Below are 10913 nucleotides of genomic sequence, written 5' to 3' on the forward strand. Positions count from 1 at the left end.
CGCAATGTGTTTACCGGTTGCTTTATAAGTAGTGTTACAACCATTGTTCCCAGTTCTTTTCAAGACCAACCTACAACAAAACCTAATGATGATGTTGATCTAAATTCTTTGGTTATAGCTCTTCAAGCAAAATTAAAAGAACTTAAAGAGACTTTTCAAACACAGATGTCTATAATTAAGGCACAACAAGAGCCAAATGAAACTCACGAGCAATCATGTGTTATTGTGTTGTTTGTGTAGATATGGGAGTGTGATTCTTCTCACAACATCTATGCTTATTTGGGGCTTAATTCTAAGCATTCCCCGGCCTTTAAACAAGTTATTGCATTTCTCCTGGGTCACACAATTAGTGTTTGAGTTGATGAACTTTCAATTGACTCTCGTGCATTGATTATAGACATCTGTGTTTGAATAGTCTCTTTAAGTTCTTTAACGTCTGCTTGAAGGGCTATAACCAAAGAGTTAAGATCAACATCATCACTAAGTTTTGGTGTAGGTTGTCTTGAGAAGAAATAGGAGCAGTGTTTGCAGCAGCAATGGTTGTAGTGGTTGTAACAATACTTTACAAAGTAATCATCTATACGAACCGAAGCTATAACATTTTGACTTGGAACATGAGTAACCAGTAAAACATTAGGTCACGTGGGGATTAGAATTAACAATATGTATTCGTGTAAATCAATATTACCTCTTCTACCACATTGTCTACTTTAACATGTACCAACATTGGGATCACTAGAAGGTTTCTTTGCACAAACATCCACAACTCTACTTCCTATTCTAACAGCTTTACGATTAGAAGATGAATCATTATCATTACCTTCAACTTCAACTCCATTACCCTTAGCATTACTTTCATCACCTTGATCTTCATTTTAATGGTATTCATGTTGTATCACTATCATGTTTGTGACACCCGGTAATTTACGGCTCTTAATTACGTGAATAACAGGTGATTAACGCGATAATAAATAGTGTTTGCAGCACAAAATAACTTCATTAGGCCTTTGGAGTTCCCAGGAACGATTATTCGATTATACAGTACGCGTATGAAGATTCGCGTGGAATCTGCGGAACATCAAAGGACAACGAACTGATACCATACAAAATACTGACAACGCCACTATTATTCGCCTTTTGTAACAGTCAGTTTAAAGTACTAGAATTAATAACGTGGAACCTTACACTTGATGCCAAAATTTAGAGTTTACAAAATCTTTTAATATTCTAGACCATAACTAGACACAACATACATGTATTGTTTGTACAAAACCATAATTGAGTCGTTGACCACAAATGTTTACATAGTTTTTAAAACATAAGATCATGTGCGGAAGCGTTTGATAGAGTGTTCGGTTCAGTTGCTCCTGCCTGATCATCACCCATCTACTAGAAAACCTGAAAAACTGAGGATTTTAACCCTATGTTAGTATCATGGTCCTTGACCAATGAAATAAATGAAAAGGTGTGTTAAAACCACCTAGAGAAATCGAGGATTACGAAATTACAAGCAAGTAGGAAGAAACGGGAGGTTAAACGGGTAAACGGTTAAAAAGTTTCGCAAGTTTTAGCGTTTCGGACAACAAATATGATTCAGCAGCAATTTAACATCTTTAGGGGCCGTCGCCGACGCCCCTATGGCCGTCGCCGACGCCCCTTGCTTTTACCCGTTTTGCCCGACGCCTTATCTTACTGCCTACGCGAAGCTGGCCGACGCACAGTGGTGCACGGTCGTGCACCTAATCGCACGGTCGTGCGTTTCCGAGCAAACCAGTGCACTGGCTGGTGCACTGCCAGTGCCCCCACGTCGTAGGGACTGCACGGTCGTGCCATTGGATGCATGACCGTGCATCAGCTGCCAGTTCAGGATTTCATGTTTTTCAGCTATACAACTTAAACATGCTTACCAAATTCGGATCCTTAACTCCTGTATGAAAAGTTTAATCTTCGCAACAAGTTTAACGCAACCAACGTGCAACTCATACATTAATTTTAACCGTGCTTCATATTATGATATCTAACTTCATGCTAGATACCAAAACTTGTTTTGACCCGTTTGGGTACTAAATAAGGCACCTTACGGACGCCCAACTACCATGTTTATTACTTGTTTAAAGTCTTGGCCGAGTTCATATCATAGGGGTAACTCTCGGGCATCGTGTTTGAATAATGAGATAAACATAATAACAAGTGTAATGTAATGAAACGATAAATTTCATACCTTTAAAGCGCGCCTTTTCCCTTTGAACTCCCCCCGGCTTGTCCGCTTGATGATCCGGACTCTTTGCCTAATAAATTCAGTTTTTAACTTGTTTAGAATTCTTTTCATGACCATATTCACATCATTTATGAAACATGATCAAATTCTGCGTTTTTTATCAGATTTAGCATAAAAATCATCACTTAGGCATTTCATCAAACACCTAACGGGTCAGATTTTTACCTAGTCGTTAATTAGTTCATGGCTTGTTATTTACATCTAAATTCACTTTAATTAAGCAAGTCTTACATCCTTAACATTTAAATAGCTGAATTTCATCATGCAATTTAGCTTTTCACTAGATTAAAAAAATCACAATCCTAGTGTTTGTCTAGCTTTACAACATCATAATTCACCCACCATGGTGATTGTAATTTCTTCAAGTGTCATGCTATAATTTTCACTAATAATCATCTAGGGTTCAATCCTAAACATCATATTACTTCAAGACTTGTTCATGCATAGCAAATTTGGGCTAAATTTCAGTTTCTCACCATTACCCTAGTATTCATGGTGAACCAAAACATCAAAATTTTACATACCTTTTGATTCTTGTGACGAGGTGATCACTAATTCGTGTTTAGAATTTGATTTGGAACTGAATTGGGGCTTCAATTTGCAGATTTCTAGCAAGAAGTTAGGGCTTGGAGAAAGCCCTGGTCGCCCCTTTCCTCCTGATCGACCAGACACATCCACAAATGGTGTGTTTGGTGAATTTTGTTACTATTAGGCCCTAACTTTCATCCTTTGGCAATTTCAGTCCCTCACTTATCATTTCTTTTTAAATACTAGAGTTTTAACCAAGTGTAGGTTATTTTCAAGACTTGTAAATTTTAACTAGGTTAAAATTTCTACATGGTTATTTCTTGTTTATGAAATCCTTAAATTTCTTATATAAATATTTATATTTTCGGGGTGTTACAAGTCCACCCCCCTTAAAAAGGGTTTCGTCCCCGAAACCGAATTACGTACCAAATAATGTAGGGTGGAGACGTCGCATCTCCTCTTCAGACTCCCACGTAGTGTCTGATCCTTTTCTGTGCTCCCATTTGACCTTGACTTGATTTATCACCTTGTTCCTCAAGCTTTTCTCTTTACGATCTAAAATCGCAATTGGTTTTACTGTATAATTGAGGCTGTTATCCACCTCGATATCATCGTAGTGGATATGAGCAGTTTCGTCGGCCAAACTTTTTCGGAGATGTGACACGTGGAAGGTGCTATGAATCCCACTCAATTCTTCGGGTAATTCAAGTCGATAAGCTACCTTACCAACCCGTTCGGTGATTCTAAATGGCCCAATAAATCTTGGGCTTAGTTTTCCCCTTTTTCTGAATCTAATAATGCCCTTCCATGGGGAAACTTTCAGCATTACCATGTCGCCAACCTGAAATTCAATTGGCCTATTTCTTTTATCTGCGTATGCCTTTTGCCGGTCTTGAGCCGCTTTCAAGTGTGCCCGAACTATGTCGATTTTCGCATTTGTAGCTCGGATTATATCAGTTGGTGCTAGCCCTCGCGGACCCACTTCTCCCCAACATACCGGAGTCCGACACTTTCTGCCATATAATAGCTCATACGGGGCCATTTTAATGCTCGCGTGATAGCTATTGTTATATGCGAATTCGACCAAGGGTAAATGGACATCCCAACTACCTCCAAAGTCAATAATGCAAGCCCGCAGCATATCTCCCAACGTTTGTATCGTTCTTTCGCTCTGCCCATCTGTTTGTGGGTGGTAAGCAGTGCTAAGGAACAATTTAGTTCCCATTTGTTCTTGAAATTCACGCCAGAATTTCGAAGTAAACCGAGTATCTCTGTCTGACACAATGGATATCGGTACCCCATGCCTTGCTATGATTTCGTTGGTGTATATTTCCGACATTTTCTCCGATGTATAAGTCTCACGAATCGGGATGAAGTGAGCACTTTTAGTTAACCTATCCACGACTACCCATATAGCATCAAAGCCACGGCTTGTTTTAGGCAGTTTGGTCAATAGGTCCATCGTAATTTGCTCCCATTTCCAAACCGGGATTTCTAACGGTTGAAGTTTACCATATGGCTTTTGGTGTTCCGCCTTGACTTGTAGGCACGTCAAACACTTTTCCACGTATTTCACGGTGTCACGCTTCATTCCGGGCCACCAATAGTTTTGCTTCAAGTCGTTATACATCTTGGTCGCTCCCGGATGAATGGAATAGCGGGACTTATGAGCTTCATCAAGCAGAAGCTTCTTAACTTCACATGTGTTAGGGACCCAGATTCTATTAAAACGAGTCTTTAGACCGTGACTGCCTATCTCAAGGTCTTTTACTTGGCCGATAATTCTCTCCTTTTTCCAGTTTTCCGCCTTTACAGCTTCATCCTGTGCTTCTCGAATTCGTTCTAGTAGGCTTGACGTCACAACGAGTTGCATTGATCTTACTCGTATCGGGGTGTAATCTGTTTTGCGACTCAGCGCATCGGCCACTACATTAGCCTTACCGGGGTGGTAATGTATTTCGCAATCGAAGTCCTTGACTGTTTCCAACCACCGCCTTTGCCGCATGTTTAATTCCTTCTGATCGAAGAAATATTTCAAGCTTTTATGGTCGGTAAAGATTGTAAATTTTACCCCGTACAAGTAATGCCTCCATATCTTTAAGGCAAACACTACCGCCGCTAATTCCAAGTCGTGAACTGGATATTTATTTTCATGAATCTTCAATTGCCTCGAGGCATAGGCGATGACCTTACCTCGTTGCATTAAAACACACCCGAGCCCCAATTGAGAAGCATCCGAGTATACCACCATGTCATCAGTCCCTTCTGGTAATGTTAACACCGGAGCGTGGGTTAACCTTTCTTTGAGCGTTTGGAAGGCTTCCTCTTGCTTAACGCCCCACACGAACTTTTCCTCCTTACGAGTTAATTTGGTCAACGGTAAGGCAATTTTGGAGAAATCCTGTATGAATCTCCGATAATATCCCGCAAGCCCTAAAAAGCTTCGGATTTCCGAGGGATTTCTTGGAGGGCTCCATTTCGACACAGCTTCTATCTTTGATGGATCTACGAGTACTCCATCAGCACTAATGAGATGCCCAAGAAATTGTACTTCCCGTAACCAGAAAGCACACTTCGTGAATTTTGCATACAGCTTCTCTCGTCTGAGTGTGTCTAATATTTCCCGCAAATGACACACGTGTTCGGCTTCACTCCTTGAATATACCAAAATGTCGTCGATAAATACAATTACCGACTTATCTAGCATGGGTTTGCAAACCCGGTTCATGAGGTCCATGAAAGCCGCGGGTGCATTGGTCAGTCCGAAGGGCATTACAAGGAATTCATAATGCCCGTACCTCGTACGAAAAGCCGTCTTGGGTACGTCCTCCTCCTTGACTTTCAATTGGTGATAACCGGATCGGAGATCAATTTTGGAGAACCAACTTGCTCCTTGTAGTTGGTCAAACAAATCATCAATTCTTGGGAGCGGGTATCGATTCTTCACCGTGAGTTTATTTAACTCTCGGTAATCGATACACATGCGCATACTGCCATCTTTCTTCTTCACGAATAAGACTGGTGCGCCCCACGGAGACACACTCGGTCGGATAAACCCCTTATCGAGAAATTCCTGAATTTGAGACATCAATTCTTGTAACTCCGATGGTGCAAGTCGGTATGGCGCCTTGGCCACGGGTTTCGCGCCCGGAATCAACTGGATTCCGAACTCTACCTCCCGTTCTGGCGGTATCCCCGGTAGTTCTTCCGGGAACACGTCTTCATAATCTCGCACGACTGGTACATCCCCAATTTTGAGGAGTTCTTTTTCCGTTTCGCTTGCATATACCATAAAGGCCTTGCATCCATGTTTCATGAGTTTATGAGCTTCTAGCATTGTGCATATCACTGGGTTACCTCCCTTTTCCCCATATATCGTAACTTGTTTTCCGCTAGGAGACGTTAGTTTTATTTCCTTTCGGAAACAAACCACCTTCGCGTGGTAACGGGATAGCCAATCCATTCCCACTACCACTTGAAATTCTCCCATCGACATCGGGATCAAGTCTATTGCGTATTCCTCGTCATCAATGTTCATTGTACAGTTTTTACATACATCGCAAACAAGAAAGCTTTTGTTATTACCTATCTCTACTTCTAAAGGCATAGGTAATTTTGTTAGAACAAATGAAGGGTGCCGAATAAACCCATATGAAACAAAGGATTTATTTGCACCAGTATCAAATAACACACGTGCGGGAATTGAATTTACAGTGAATATACCTGAGACCACGTCAGGTTCGACCTTTGCTTCAGCAGCGGTCAATTGGAAAGATCTTGCTTTGGCTTTTGAGGCTTCACCTTTCGAGTCTTGCCCTTCTTTCTTTCCCACCAGTTCTGGGCACTCCGATCTTTTGTGACCTGTTCGGTAACAGTTGTAACAAACGGTCACTTTCTCCGGGCACGATATAGCCATATGTCCCGTTTTTCGACATATGGGACAGGGCTTATCTTTGAAGCGACATTCACCCTTATGATTCTTGCCACAGATTTTGCAACTGGGTGTACTACCCTTTGTATCTGATTTCTTCGTTGTTTCATTCGTTCTTGCTTTCTTGGTAGGGCTTGGATTTACGTCTTGTGCCCTTCGTTCACCCCGCTCAATACTCTTTTTCAGCTCGATCTCCCTTTCCCGAGCGGCATTGACAATCTCGGTAAGGGTCTCGTACTTTGAAGGGGTTATGAACTCCCTATATTCCGCGCTTAGCATGTTATGGTAGTAATAGACCTTTTGCTCTTCATTTGTTATCAAATCATCACAGAACTTCATCTTATCCATAAACATCCCCGTGATCTTGTCTATGGATTCACCTTTGTGTCTGAGTTGCATGAACTCTTCCTTGATCTTGTTTATAACCGCTTTGGGACTATGGTGTTTAAGAAACGGCGTCTTAAACTCCTCCCATGTCATGGCCTTAGCCGCTTCGCTTCCAATCTCCTTCTTTTTATTATCCCACCAGTCTTTCGCTTGACCTCTTAATTGACCCGTACCATAAGCTACGTAGTCATTCTCATCGCAATGAGTTCTCTCGAATACTCCCTCGATATCTCCTATCCATCGTTGGCACACAATGGGATCAACCTCCCCATTATATATGGGTGGTTTACAAGCCATAAACTCCTTGTATGAACAAGGCTTTCGTCCTCCTGGTTTTTCTTTTGCCACATTGGAATTATCCTCTAGCTTCTTGATTCTCTCTTCTACCACTGATAAAACCGTGTTTTGAATTTTATCAATGAAGTTTGACAAACTGTTTTCGATCGCCTTTCCAACTTCTTCGGCAATCACTTCCCTCATTTGCTCGGTGACTCTTGGCACCGCATCGTCATTACCTTTATCTGCCATCTCTGTTTCTGAAATGTTTACATAAGTTGTTAAACATTCCATTTATAACACATGTTTTACTTGTTTGATTCAATCAAGTTCACAACTTGATTTAATCACTCTTGCTTTGATTCGATCAAGTTCACAACTTGATTTAATCACTCTTGCTTTGATTCGATCAAGTTCACAACTTGACTCCATCATTCTTGTTTCATGCCTTTCTTGTGTTTGAGTGTGTTTACACACTCTTGGTTCTATTGTTCTTGTTTCATGCTTTTCTTGTATTTGAGTGTGTTTACACACTCTTTTCATGCATATTTGTTCATGATTTATTTCTATATTCTCTAATTTCTACTTAAACGGTTAACTCTTACCGGATGCTTGATCAAGCTTGAACCGAACACTTATTGGCAACCTTGAGCTCTGATTACCAACTTGTAACAGTCAGTTTAAAGTACTAGAATTAATAACGTGGAACCTTACACTTGATGCCAAAATTTAGAGTTTACAAAATCTTTTAATATTCTAGACCATAACTAGACACAACATACATGTATTGTTTGTACAAAACCATAATTGAGTCGTTGACCACAAATGTTTACATAGTTTTTAAAACATAAGATCATGTGCGGAAGCGTTTGATAGAGTGTTCGGTTCAGTTGCTCCTGCCTGATCATCACCCATCTACTAGAAAACCTGAAAAACTGAGGATTTTAACCCTATGTTAGTATCATGGTCCTTGACCAATGAAATAAATGAAAAGGTGTGTTAAAACCACCTAGAGAAATCGAGGATTACGAAATTACAAGCAAGTAGGAAGAAACGGGAGGTTAAACGGGTAAACGGTTAAAAAGTTTCGCAAGTTTTAGCGTTTCGGACAACAAATATGATTCAGCAGCAATTTAACATCTTTAGGGGCCGTCGCCGACGCCCCTATGGCCGTCGCCGACGCCCCTTGCTTTTACCCGTTTTGCCCGACGCCTTATCTTACTGCCTACGCGAAGCTGGCCGACGCACAGTGGTGCACGGTCGTGCACCTAATCGCACGGTCGTGCGTTTCCGAGCAAACCAGTGCACTGGCTGGTGCACTGCCAGTGCCCCCACGTCGTAGGGACTGCACGGTCGTGCCATTGGATGCATGACCGTGCATCAGCTGCCAGTTCAGGATTTCATGTTTTTCAGCTATACAACTTAAACATGCTTACCAAATTCGGATCCTTAACTCCTGTATGAAAAGTTTAATCTTCGCAACAAGTTTAACGCAACCAACGTGCAACTCATACATTAATTTTAACCGTGCTTCATATTATGATATCTAACTTCATGCTAGATACCAAAACTTGTTTTGACCCGTTTGGGTACTAAATAAGGCACCTTACGGACGCCCAACTACCATGTTTATTACTTGTTTAAAGTCTTGGCCGAGTTCATATCATAGGGGTAACTCTCGGGCATCGTGTTTGAATAATGAGATAAACATAATAACAAGTGTAATGTAATGAAACGATAAATTTCATACCTTTAAAGCGCGCCTTTTCCCTTTGAACTCCCCCCGGCTTGTCCGCTTGATGATCCGGACTCTTTGCCTAATAAATTCAGTTTTTAACTTGTTTAGAATTCTTTTCATGACCATATTCACATCATTTATGAAACATGATCAAATTCTGCGTTTTTTATCAGATTTAGCATAAAAATCATCACTTAGGCATTTCATCAAACACCTAACGGGTCAGATTTTTACCTAGTCGTTAATTAGTTCATGGCTTGTTATTTACATCTAAATTCACTTTAATTAAGCAAGTCTTACATCCTTAACATTTAAATAGCTGAATTTCATCATGCAATTTAGCTTTTCACTAGATTAAAAAAATCACAATCCTAGTGTTTGTCTAGCTTTACAACATCATAATTCACCCACCATGGTGATTGTAATTTCTTCAAGTGTCATGCTATAATTTTCACTAATAATCATCTAGGGTTCAATCCTAAACATCATATTACTTCAAGACTTGTTCATGCATAGCAAATTTGGGCTAAATTTCAGTTTCTCACCATTACCCTAGTATTCATGGTGAACCAAAACATCAAAATTTTACATACCTTTTGATTCTTGTGACGAGGTGATCACTAATTCGTGTTTAGAATTTGATTTGGAACTGAATTGGGGCTTCAATTTGCAGATTTCTAGCAAGAAGTTAGGGCTTGGAGAAAGCCCTGGTCGCCCCTTTCCTCCTGATCGACCAGACACATCCACAAATGGTGTGTTTGGTGAATTTTGTTACTATTAGGCCCTAACTTTCATCCTTTGGCAATTTCAGTCCCTCACTTATCATTTCTTTTTAAATACTAGAGTTTTAACCAAGTGTAGGTTATTTTCAAGACTTGTAAATTTTAACTAGGTTAAAATTTCTACATGGTTATTTCTTGTTTATGAAATCCTTAAATTTCTTATATAAATATTTATATTTTCGGGGTGTTACACCTTTTAATTTTAAAAATTTTATTCTATGGAGTTTGGGTTACGATATCGGGTCTCGTAGGAATTACGGGCCACTTGCACATGAGATGGGCTTGTGGGCCCTGAGCCCAAGCCCAAAACCCACAAGTCTAAACCTGCACCTAATATACTAGATCTTATAAGATCTTTAAAGATCTCTAAAAAATATATGCAAAATCTTTACAAATCTTTACAAAATATATATAGAAGATTGTTGTCTCTAAAATTGAAACATACAAGATCTATGTAAGATCTGAAGATCTCTATAAGACCATACCCCCCCTTCATTTCATTTTATACACACAAACCACATACTTTGAGTCTGTCTTACCCTCACTCTCTATTGCACATAAAACAAACACCCACACCTCACACTTTCTCCCCCTCTCTCGAATACACATTCAGGCAACAACAAGCAGCATCATCCTCAACACTCCCCCTCCCTCTCCCTTCTCGGTGAAAACCAGACCGGTGGAGCTCCGGCTGGTCAGGTGGTGCGGCGGCTACAAACAAGGAGGAGAGAGAGAGACTCGGGAGGAGAGAGAGAGAGAGACGGAGGCGGAGCAGCGCCGCCACTCACGGCGGCGGCGGTGGAGACAGGCGGCGGTTATGGCAGTGGTTCCGAGTCACAACAGCCGCAGCTGATGAAGATGATATTAAAGATGATGGCAGCGGGGTGACTATGGCTGTAGCGACAGTGCCATCGCCGGTCGACGGTGGAGGTCACGGCGGAGTTCGGGCGGCTGAATAGATGGGCCGGCGGTCAGTGCATCGGACTGACGAAT

The 10913-nt window shown here is 41.0% G+C and overlaps 2 long non-coding RNA genes across 2 annotated transcripts; both read right to left on the reverse strand.

The window, feature by feature from the left end:
* Positions 1 to 1217: 1217 nt before the first annotated feature.
* On the reverse strand, positions 1218 to 2942 carry LOC110863690. The gene is made up of 3 exons (XR_002549288.2): positions 2803 to 2942; positions 2222 to 2288; positions 1218 to 1406 (listed from the first exon to the last, which is right to left on the reverse strand). It is a non-coding gene; the product is annotated as an uncharacterized LOC110863690 (long non-coding RNA).
* Positions 2943 to 8146: 5204 nt separating this feature from the next.
* On the reverse strand, positions 8147 to 9871 carry LOC110863691. Its single transcript, XR_002549289.2, has 3 exons — positions 9732 to 9871; positions 9151 to 9217; positions 8147 to 8335 (listed from the first exon to the last, which is right to left on the reverse strand). It is a non-coding gene; the product is annotated as an uncharacterized LOC110863691 (long non-coding RNA).
* Between the last annotated feature and the right edge of the window lie 1042 nt (positions 9872 to 10913).

This window comes from Helianthus annuus, chromosome 6 (assembly GCF_002127325.2).
Source record: "Helianthus annuus cultivar XRQ/B chromosome 6, HanXRQr2.0-SUNRISE, whole genome shotgun sequence".
Taxonomy (NCBI): Eukaryota; Viridiplantae; Streptophyta; class Magnoliopsida; order Asterales; family Asteraceae; genus Helianthus; species Helianthus annuus.